Source organism: Chiloscyllium punctatum, chromosome 30 (assembly GCF_047496795.1).
Source record: "Chiloscyllium punctatum isolate Juve2018m chromosome 30, sChiPun1.3, whole genome shotgun sequence".
NCBI classification, from domain to species: Eukaryota; Metazoa; Chordata; class Chondrichthyes; order Orectolobiformes; family Hemiscylliidae; genus Chiloscyllium; species Chiloscyllium punctatum.
The window spans coordinates 2,973,370-2,985,165 of NC_092768.1; the positions used below are offsets into that span (position 1 = coordinate 2,973,370).

Here is an 11,796-nt window from a genome sequence, read left to right on the forward strand (position 1 = left end):
CCTGACCTGCTGCTTACTGGCCCAGATCCCAAAGCGGTCGATCACATCAGTGGCTTCTCCCTGAACTTGGACGTACCTTCCCAGGAAGGTCAGGACATCAGCCGCTGGAGCATAGGGGTTGTACATATGGATTGTAACAACCCAATTCCTCTGTGCAGGAAGCACACACAATTGGGTCGCCGACAAGATGGAAAACAGCGGCTCCCCTTCCTTCTCCTTGAAGACCTTCAGGAGCTGTTCGCACTGCTTCACGCTTCTGAAGGTCACATCAAAGTAGCCTGCCCCAGGGAAATCCTGCAGGCAGTACACGTCTTTATTTTATTTCAAAAATATACTTCATTCATAAAATGATTTGATGGTCTGTACATTTGGTCAGGCCATACATATCTGACCATAATGATGCGCAGTACATGGGAAGCCGGATGAATCACAGAGATGAGCGCCCTCGGCTGAATGTTCTATTTTTTGTTTGTAAATCAGGGGAGAGCGCGAACGCAGTCCCCCACTACCACAAATTTTGCAGTCGAGTATCCCGCATTTGGGGACATTGCAGGCGTCAGCATACCCAAAGTGCAATGGGATAGCCTCGTCCTGGGCAAACCACTTTTTTTGTTTTTTTATTTCAAAAATATACTTTATTCATAGATTGATTTGATGGTCTGTACATTTGATCATGCCATACATATGTCCATATTTACAAACACAGATTCGACTTTATCCTTGTCATTCACATTTACAATCCTGTGCATTTTTCAATCTTGTACATATACATATATTTGGCTGAGGCATCAGCAGAGCCCAAAAAAACCGTCCGCATGGGCCCCCTGTTCTTCTTTCGGCAGGCCAATCTTACACGGTGGTCTTTCCCCACCGCGCCTTGGTGGCAGCTGCCCCAAGCTTCAGCGCGTCCCTCAACACGTAGTCTTGGACCTTGGAATGTTCCAGTCTGCAACACTCGGTCGGGGTCAACTCCTTCAGCTGGAAGATCAACAGGTTTCGGACCGCCCAGAGAGCGTCCTTCACCGAGTTGATGATCCTCCAGGCGCAGTTAACTTTCGTCTCGGTGTGAGTCCCAGGGAACAGGCCGTAGAGCACGGAGTACCGCGTCACGGCGCTGCTCGGGACGAACCTCGACAAGCACCACTGCATTCCTCTCCAGACTTCCTCTGCATAGGCACATTCCAGAATGAGGTGTGTGACAGTCTCGTCCCCCCCGCAGCCACTTCGAGGGCAGCGTGTGGTGCGGCAGAGAGTCCGGGCGTGCGTAAAGGATCTCACGGGCAGAGCCCTTCTCACCACCAGCCAAGCCACGTCTTGGTGCTTGTTGGAAAGTTCTGGCGATGAGGCATTCTGCCAAATGGCTTTGACAGTCTGCTCAGGGAACCGCTCGACAGGATCCTCCCTCTCCTTTTCCCGAAGGGTCTCAAGGACGCTACGTGCTGACCACTTCCTGATGGACTTGTGGTCAAAGGTGTTTTTCCTCATAAATTTCTCCACGAAGGACAGGTGATACGGAACGGTCCAACTACTCGGAGCGTTCCGCGGCAGCGAGGCCAGGCCCATCCTTCGCAACACCGGGGACAGGTAGAACCTCAGTATGTAGTGACACTTGGTGTTTGCGTACCGGGGATCCACGCACAGCTTGATGCAGCCACACACAAAGGTGGCCATCAGGGTGAGGGTGGCATTGGGCGTGTTTTTTCCCCCATTGCACCGGTCTTTGTACATAGAGTCTCTTCGGACCAGGTCCATCTTTGATCTCCAAATGAATTGGAAGATGGCCCGGGTGACTGCGGCGGCACAGGTCCTGGGGATAGGCCAGACCTGTGCCACATATAGCAATACTGAGAGTACCTCACACCTGATGACCAGGTTTTTTCCCGCGATGGAGAGCGACCGTTGCCCCCATCTGCCTAGTTTCTGTCTCATCTTCCTGATCCGCTCCTCCCAGGTCTTGGCGCACGCCCGAGCCCCCCCGAACAAAATACCCAGCACCTTCAGGTGGTCAGTCCTGACGGTGAAGGGGATAGAGGATTGGTCGGCCCAGTTCCCGAAGAGCATGGCCTCGCTCTTGCCTCGGTTTACCTTGGCCCCCGAGGCCCGTTCGAACTGGTCACAGATGCACACGAGTCTGTGCACGGACAGCGGATCCGAGCAGAAAACAGCGACGTCATCCATGTACAGGGAGGCCTTAACCTGCAGGCCCCCGCTGCCAGGAATAGTCACCCCTCTCAGGCTCGCATCCTTCCTGATGGATTCGGCAAATGGCTCTATGCAACACACAAACAAGGCGGGTGAGAGGGGGCATCCCTGCCTGACTCCAGATCTTACAGGGAAGCTATCTGATTCCCACCCATTGATTGAGACTGCACTGACAATGTTGGTGTAGAGCAGTCTGATCCAATTTCCGATTCCCTCCCCAAAGCCCATTTTGGAGAGGACATCTCTCATATATGTATGCGATATCCTGTCAAAGGCTTTCTCCTGGTCCAGGCTGATGAGGCAGGTGTCCACCCCCCTGTCCTGCACGTAGGCGATCGTATCCCTGAGGAGTGCGAGACTCTCAGAGATCTTCCTGCCCGGTACAGCACAGGGTTGGTCCGGGTGGATCACCGATCCCAGAGCAGACCTGACCCGGTTGGCGATGACCTTTGACAAGATTTTGTAGTCTGCATTTAACAGTGAGATCGGTCTCCAATTTCTAATTTCCTCCCTCTCCCCCTTCTGCTTGTAGACGAGGGTGATGATGCCTTTCCTCATGGATTCACTCATGGTACCTGCCCGAAGCATACTGACATACACCTCCAGCAGGTCCTGGCCGATCAAGTCCCAAAGAGCGGAATAAACCTCGACCGGTAAGCCGTCGCTTCGGGGAGTTTTATTCTTTTCGAAGGACTCGAGGGCCTTGGTCAGTTCATCCAGAGATAGCGGCTGGTCCAGCCTCTCTCGTGTTCCGTCATCTAGGACCTCCGTGATAGAGGACAGGAACGACTGGGAGGCCGTGCTGTCGGTCGGCTTCGAGTCATACAGGCTGGCGTAGAAGGATTTGCTGATCCTCATGACGTCAGCCTGAGATGACATTACCGAGCCATCTTCTTTCTTCAGGCTGCTGAGCACGGAGCTCTCTTTGTGCACCTTCTGGAAGAAGAAACGTGAGCACGTCTCGTCCTGCTCCACCGAGCAGACCCTGGACCGGAAGATTATCCTGGAGGCCTCCGAGGCAAAGAGCGAGGCTTGCTGGCCCTTCACCTCCTTGAGGTCCTCCGTGACATCGACCCCCATCGTCTGCAGCAGGAGCAGGTTCTGCATACTTTCCTGGAGCTGGGACAGTTTTCCCCGCCTCTCTCTCGCCTCCTGGACACCTTTGAGGATAAAGAACCTCTTGATGTTCCCTTTTACCGTTTCCCACCAGTCCGCTGGAGACTCAAAGAGGGGCTTCACGGTTCTCCAACCTGCGTAATCCCTCTTGAGCTCTTCGATGTTTCCCGGGGTCAACAGCTTAGTGTTCAGTTTCCACGTTCCCTTGCCCGCCCGCTGTTCGTCCTGTAGGTGACAGTCGGCCAGCAGGAGGCAGTGGTCAGAGAAGAACACCGGCTTGACGTCGGTGGATCTGACCGAGAGCGTTCGGGACACAAACAGGTAATCTATCCTTGAGCGGATAGACCCGTCTGCCCGTGACCAGGTGTATCTACGCTGCGCTCCATCTGCAGGGGCGCTGAAGACGTCGTGCAGCTTGGCATCTTTGACCGTTTCCATCAGGGCCCTGGACGTAGCGTCCGGTTTACTGTCCCCCCCGCCGGATCGTCCATCAGCATCAATGATGCAGTTGAAGTCTCCGGCCAGAATGACCGGCCTGGACGTAGCCAGCAGCAGTGGAAGCTGTTGCAGGACGGCCAACCGTTCACTCTTACCCACTGGGGCGTACACGTTGATTAGTCTCACGGGAGCGTTTCTGTATTTGACGTCCACGACGAGGAGGCGCCCGCCCACCACCTCCTTAACCTCGGAGATGGTGAAGTTGCCTCCCCGCAACAGGATACCCAGGCTGGAGGCGCGGCTATCGTTGCCCCCCGACCACACTGACGGCCCGTGGGCCCACAAGCTCGACCATCTCCTGTAACTGCTGAGGTGCGGTATCCCACACTCCTGCAGAAACAGGATATCGGCTTTGACGTTGGCCAGGAAGGCCAGCATTGAAACACATCGCGTAGCCGCTTTAATGCTACGCACATTTATGCTGGCAATTTTAAACCCCATTTTAACAGTTTACGGGGTTACCAGTGTCCATTTTCTTCTGGTCTTGCTCCAGTGGGGTAGCTGCGTGCATCCCCGTGGTGACAGCAAACTGCTGGACCTTCCCGGGGCTGAGGTAGTTGTCCGGCTCCACGCTGGAGTCATTTCCCCGCTCTGGTGTCATCGTGTCAGACCCAGGGTCCGCATCGCCCCGTTCTCCATCTGACAGCAGGGCTGTCACTGGGACGCTGCTCCCAGTTCCCTGGAGCTGTGGGCCGGTGGGTACCCCTTGGTTCTCACCGGGTAGGGGGAGGCCTTCACCCACCCCCTCAGAGGGATCGTCTTTCCCTTCTTGGGCGGTGCTGCCCTCCTTTCTCCCCACGGCGCTCTGCCTCTTCCTCCGGAGGCGACCCTTCTTGCGCCCGTCCTCACCCTCGGAGGAGCTGCCTGTATCCTCCTCTTGGAGGTGTCTCTTCCCCCTTCGCTTGGTGGCTTTGGGGCCCTCGAGAGGTTTCCTTTTCCTGTTTTTAACGATAATCCACTGCTCTGCCTCCTTTGATCCCTCCTCTTCCATTTCCTCCGTCTGTCTTGCAGGAGCTTGGGTCGGCTGCTGTATCTCCCCGCTGTCTGCCGCCTGCTCCCCTACAACTTTCCCTTCCTTCTGGGTGCCTCCAGGCACCGTTCCTTTGCTGATTCGCGGTACCTCGTTGGACTTTGTCGGTCCGCGGCTCGTGTTGCCACCTCCGGCCATCTGTGCGTAGGTGGCGGCTCCTCGTCTTGGGCAGGCCTTGTACATGTGGCCCGCCTCCCCGCACAGGTTGCAGCTCTTTTCCTCCCGACAGTCCTTAGTCAAGTGACCCTCCTGTTTACAGTTCCTGCAGATGGTCTCTTTGCAATCCACCGCCACGTGTCCCGACTTCCCGCAGGTTTGGCACACTTTGGGCTGCCCTGCATATGTCAGGTAGCCTCTGCTCCCTCCGATTGCGAAGCTCGAGGATGGGTGGAGGATGTTCCCACGGTCATCGGCGCTCAGAGTTACCTTGACCTGCCTCTTACTGGTCCAGATGCCAAAGGGGTCGATCACATCAGTGGCTTCTCCCTCGACTTGGACGTACCTGCCCAGGAAGGTCAGTACATCAGCCGCTGGAACGTCCTGGGCAAACCACCTTGGTGATCATGATATCTCCCCTGCCAGGTAAGTATGCTTAATACTCGCACTCGCTCAAACCCAACAACAGCCCATGGCTCTTACACTCACACTAACTGCATTGTCAGAAATCGAAAATTCACCTGCCTGAGGTTCCCTGTCTGCACAACAGCGAAATTTCTCACCTGGATCAAAGAACACCCGGAAAAGCTCATGTTTCACTGAATACTACACTCACTGGGCGCCCTGAGAAGCTGCACTAATTTGCATTTGTTTCGAAAAAGGAAACTCCCCTCCCCCTTCACACTGACTCCTCTTTCACCAAAACAAAGCCCCCGAAATCTCTCAGACACCTGAAGCACTCTGTTATCAAACACTGTTTAGACAATGTAAGGTGAACGCGAATAAAAGCAATTTTTAAGCTTTGCTGGTGAGACTTGAAAGATATTTTGCCATCACTTTTTCCTAATCCCTACAAATTGAACAAATCTTCTTTTGTGAAACGACCGTTTTGCAATCTCCCACCCTCTGTGTTCCACCATGCAAATCAATTCCTTCAGGTGACCTCACGGTTAAGATTAAGGATTCCAGATACAAGGAAATATTTCTCAACGTTGTTTGGATGTGACATTAAACTAAGAGCACCACCTTTTCTGGATGCACATTCAACACCCTCTGGTGTTAAAGAAACAGGCCCGTGATTCAAATGTAAATATCATTTTTATATGTCTCTGATTTACTTGCTTACTTCCAGCTGAGTATAAATACCTTCTCTCAGCCTAGTATAAATACCATCCTACTTCTCCCTTTTTTTTTAGCTTTGACAAATGGTCAGTTAGACTCGAAATATCAGCTCTTTTCTCTCCTTCCAGATGCTGCCAGACCAGCTGAGATTTTCCAACATTTTCTCTTTTGGTTTCAGATTCCAGCATACGCAGTAATTTGCTTTTATGAATAAACATTGGAGTTTTACTCTAATCAACAAACAAACAAAAGGCATCTTTTGTTTGTGCAAGATTGCATTTTCAGACGGTGACAGAGAGGTTTGTACTACCCCGATTATAGTGGGTCAAACTGAAGATCAGGCTGTTCTTCCTGCTCCCAAGGTTTCTGATTCTTGGTGCTGATGTTCTCTCCAGAGTGTGTGAGGGACTCCTCTGACCCCTCAGAGGGTTGGATACTATTCAGATGTTGCTGAATACTGACACACAGTATTACAGTATTCCAGATGTTTTGAACAGCAAACATTGACAACTGTTCAATTTTTGTTCATCAGTGAATGCCCTCATTTCTCACTATATTGTGTAATGATTAAAACTGAAGATGTTCAGACCTGTGGCATTCTCCTGCCGTAAGTTTATGGTGACATCCTGAACGTAAGTAATTCACCTCCAGCAGCCAGAAATATTTTACTGTCTGCTCATTCCTTCTCAACTGATAGTGAATTTTCACACTTATTCCAACTTGGCTCAGGTTTTTCGACATTATTCCCTGTCAAGTGTCATATAAATTATAAATGCAGTTATTCTCATTTTACATCAGGAAATCATGCTGGACAAATCGTGGTATGAACGATTCCAAAAACATACACATTTCTCTTCAGCATCTTAGACTTTTGCAAATCCTATGCGATAATGATGGCGACGTTCGTTTGAACAGATATATGGAGACTGGCTGTTTTGCATTTGTACTACTTTGTTTTCACAGAAAGCAGAAGGTAGATAATTCTTTTGGATTAATCTGACTGGGCTGGTTCTCCAGCACAGTTCGCAGTATATTCTGAGAATGGTTGATAGTTGCAACGGCTAGTATCTTCAGCCTTTCACGATATCATGATAGGAAACGGAATTGATTGATGATTTGCATGTGTGAAGGAAGGACGATGAGTGTATATCATGATTAATCCTTCACTCGACACCTCTGACTGAAGGTGGAAGGAAATATTTCGCCCTCTACTTTTGGAATGATGTGGTGGGTTCATATTTCATTGAGAAAGAAGATAATCTTTGCAAGCCATTCCTTCTCTTATCTGCTTACTTCTATGGACCAGGAAAACCCACTTGCAAATATATCGAGGAGGTAGCTGAGAGCCTAACGTTTGTCCCATGGAAAGCTAAGTACTAAATAGTGTGTTCAAGATGTAGTTGGACTAGACGTACTAGTTCTAAACAAAACAGACTTTTTTCTGACCCACCTGTAAAATAATTCCAAAGAAAGACAAAATTGTATACCTTTAAACAATCTGAAAATAACCAAAATAATACTTTTAAAATCACTTTACAACAGCTGTTACAATATAGTAACATCCTATAAACGCACCTTTGGCAAACGTAAATTCAGTGAAACAGATTGTCTCACATCCAAATCTGGTAGCAGAAAAAAACACTCCAGATGTTTTGCTCTTACAGAGAGGATTAGAGAGATGGATAGGTTCCACAGCCAGATTCAAACCATCAGAGAATGTCTGAAAGCTAAACTAAAAACCTGTGATGATCTGACTCCACCCAGTCATGTTTTCTCTTTTGTCCCAACTTAAAATGAAAGGCCTCACAACCTGTTCAGACGATTAGCATGGAGGAGACAACTTGACACCTATGGCTTAAAATCTCTCTTCAAAAAAGTAAAAAGCAGGACATGATACACCTCTTAAAGCCACAGCATCTCAACATCACCAGATGTAGTTGGACTGGACATACTAGTTCTAAACAAAACAGACATTTTTCACCATCAGTAAATAAAACTTTTTAGTCTTCTGGTATTAATTAATACAATACAGATATATTACATTGATATTAAGAATACAAACATTCAAGACTACAGTCCAATTCAATCCGTTTCTTCCACGATTGAACACTTACGTTTTCTTTCACCAAAGTCATGTCAATGCATCCGCAATTACATTCTCTCACCCTGCCATGTGTGAAATTTACATATTAAAGGCGTAACATTAAATTCCATCTGACCAGTTTGGTAGTTTGATCTTGAATTTTTTCTCCAAAAATGCCTTAGACACATTGTTCGCCACAAAAAAATTAAATATTGCAATGCCAACAATAAGTTCAAGGCTACCATCTCAACTGTGGAATGCTTTTGTTCATGAATAATCAACTTTTTTGAAACATATCTAACGCGTCTTTCTCCATTCTCTTTGTCTTCTTGCAAGAGATGAGTGCCAAACCCACATAATTTGCATTGGTAGCCACCTTGAATGCATTTGGTTATTTAGTTGTTGCTAATACTGGATCCGTGGCTGATAAAGATTTCAGCGTATCAAATGTCTTCTGACATTCCGCTGTTCACTGAAATTTTCTGTACTTCTTCCATAGTTCAGTCATTGGACAAACTGGCGTCTAAAATTTAGTACGAAAAATTCCCTGTTCCGAAATCTTAGTGCTTCGCCTTTCATCAATGACATGATAACTCTCCCGATGAAAACTCCTCAATAACTTTTGTTTTCACATCCCGTGGGACCATCTCTTTTTGTGCTCAAGGATTGTGACTGTCGCTTTTGTGAACTCACTCTTACTAAGATTTATCACCAGCTTGTGAAGTCGATTGAACAATTCCATGGATTCTGTAAATGTCTCTTCCGTGTGAGAGTGAATGTACAGATAGTCTATGCATACCACAGAATCATATAATCTCTAAATGACTTCATTTCTTACTGTTTGAAATTTACCTGGTACTTTTGTTCATACCAAATAACATTACTTTAAACCGGTACCATTTTCGGCTTAATGAATGCCAGAATATCCTTTGTTCTTTCAGAGAAATCTACCTGTCAATTTCTATTCAGTCCAAATTCGAAATGTTACTTGCATGTTCCAACTTGTCAAGACAGTTCTTCAACTGTGAAGTGGGATGTGTACTAGATTCTGTAACTGCATATAATTTGCAGAAATCAACACATAAATGTTGTGTGCTGTTTATATTTTCCACTATCTCTATGGATGAGTTCCATTCACCGCAGCTCAGTTGGTTGATATGATATTTTTTGTAGTGTCTGAATCTCTTTTTGAATCTCTACCAGATTTGGAAGGTTGCAGATGTTTCTTAAATGGAACAGCATTTGCGATATCTACATCATGCATGGACATATCAGCCATTCTTAGCTTATTCCTGCATAATCTTTCCTTGTGATTGTAATAACTCTTTCAGATCATCTCAGTTTTCCTCTGCAAAATAACTCCGTATTTTATTTTAATTTCTGAAAACATTTTCACTATATATTAAATTTGAGTAATAAAAAAAATCAATTTATTCTAAATTTGTTTGTTCAATCCGAGTTTTAATCAGTGCCACATTCTCCTTTTGTTTTGCTTCTTTATCGAACAATCTCTGGAGCACATTCACATGATAAACTTTGAGTTTTTCTTCTTCTTAACATTCTTATCAAATGTTTGACCTCACCCAATTTCCTTTCAATTTGATAATGTCCAGGGAACATTGCTTCTATATGTTCACCTGCCCCTGCTAGCAATAATAACATTTTTTCTCTTATGGAGAAACCAAACTTTTGGCTGCTTCCTATTTCATCATATGCTGCACTACTTTCAAATGCTCTGTAGCCAAGCCACAAACACTATTTAATCTTTCTCTAAAATGTGACGCATAAGCTAAATACGTTGTCTCTGAACTCTGTCTACCAATTTCTGGTTAATTCATGTCAGTGGTACTCTCATCACAGGTCCAACAACTGATCCAAATGGATTGAATTTAGCTGGTTTAGCGGCACTTGATTCCAATTGTTATATTTCCAGGCTAGCCTTAATTCTTTCGAATAATTTTGATGTAAAATTTAATGCTTGGTCTTATTGCATACTTGTGGATTGTTCGTGTTTTATAAAAATGTTTGAGTCACTCTTCTACACTTCTTTACACCGTGACATTGCGTAATGGAATGGCTTCCAAAAATTTAGCATTAACATCCAATTTTGTCAGCAAATATGTATTCCTACTGTTTGTTTTAGGCAGAGGATATATGCAATCAATTAAGTTTCCTATAACAAGTTCATCAAATATTGAAATTCGTGTCCAAGGTGCTGGCTTCATCACTACCTCACGTTTTTTTTCCATTACCTGCCATGTATGACATCTATCCAACATATCCAATTTCTGTTTAGGACACTGAAACACAGTAGTACAGAGGGGTATCCTCAATGCTAAAACAGTCATTAGTGTTGATCAGGGCGATGTAATTGTTGCTTCCACTGAGCCCATCTTGGATTGAAACGTTGCAGTAGGAAGACTGGTGAAGGCAAGGGCCTCTCACACTAATGTCATACAAACCGTACCTGAATCTCATCTGCATTTACAGCATGGAACAGCAACTGGGAGTGGGTTGTGTAGCGATGCTGTCCATTTCTGCCAGATTTCTTCGTCCATGTTTCACGTGATGACATGAGAATGAGTAGGGTACTGTTGCAAATTTGATGCGGCAAAGGCCAACTAATCTCTGATGCATTCCTGTCCTGTATGCAATTGACGGCATACACAAAATTGCTGTTGGCAGTATCTGGGATATCATCGAAACGTTACTATTCCATGATTATTCGTGTTAAATGTTGCATGATTAGCAGTCACAAACTTCTCGCAATAGATGCACACGCCTTCAAATTTTGCCCAGAAAACTTTCATACAGTTTTCCAATTCTAGGGTCAACGTCAATGTGAAGTGTACCTTGCAATTTGAATCATTTCCTCGAACTGTGCATTCTTTTGAAACGACTAAACTTTTTTGTTATAGCTTTTCAGTTATCATTTAAGAAACAATGATACTGCAGTGAGTATGGAGACATAACGCCATTCAGAAGCAGTGACAAATTTCCTTCCATAGATGGCTTTCCCTTGGTCAATTAGTTTTCTTTTCGGCCAAAGGACTTTGATTTTGTTATCACCATAACTCTATCCTTTAATTCCACTGTATTTTTTTTTCATTGTTTTGGTCTGTTTTTCTCAAAGTTATATGCACAGAATATTGGTGGATGGATTTGGGCTATCTTTCTGCACACTGCCACCACGATACTTTGTCTCAGTTGTCTTAGTTTCAAGTTAGATTGATGAAAATTATTTATTTGTTGACACGTTATCTGGGGTAATTTTAATGCTGCCTGCAAAATCACAACATTATCGCTGGAACTGATAAATATTCTCAGGTAAAATTTGCAGATAAAGATCAAATATAAAGATACATTTTTAGATTGAAGCCTCTTTTTGCTCAATCAAAACGCTTTCCTCAAAGATTAGATTTAAAAATGGTGACTGGACATACTTACCATGTCTCAGCACAACCTTCTCTGCTCTAAAGGAAAACTGCATCTCTTCCCTCTTCCTTACACAACTTAAATCTTTCATCTCATTTACCATACTACAATTTTTTCTCTGAATAACGTGTAGAGAATTCAGAAGTCCCCAAAT

The 11,796-nt window shown here is 45.8% G+C and overlaps 1 pseudogene; it reads right to left on the reverse strand.

Annotated features, from left to right (window-relative positions):
- Positions 1-477: 477 nt before the first annotated feature.
- Positions 478-615, reverse strand: LOC140455840 (U1 spliceosomal RNA; annotated as a pseudogene).
- Positions 616-11,796: the final 11,181 nt, after the last annotated feature.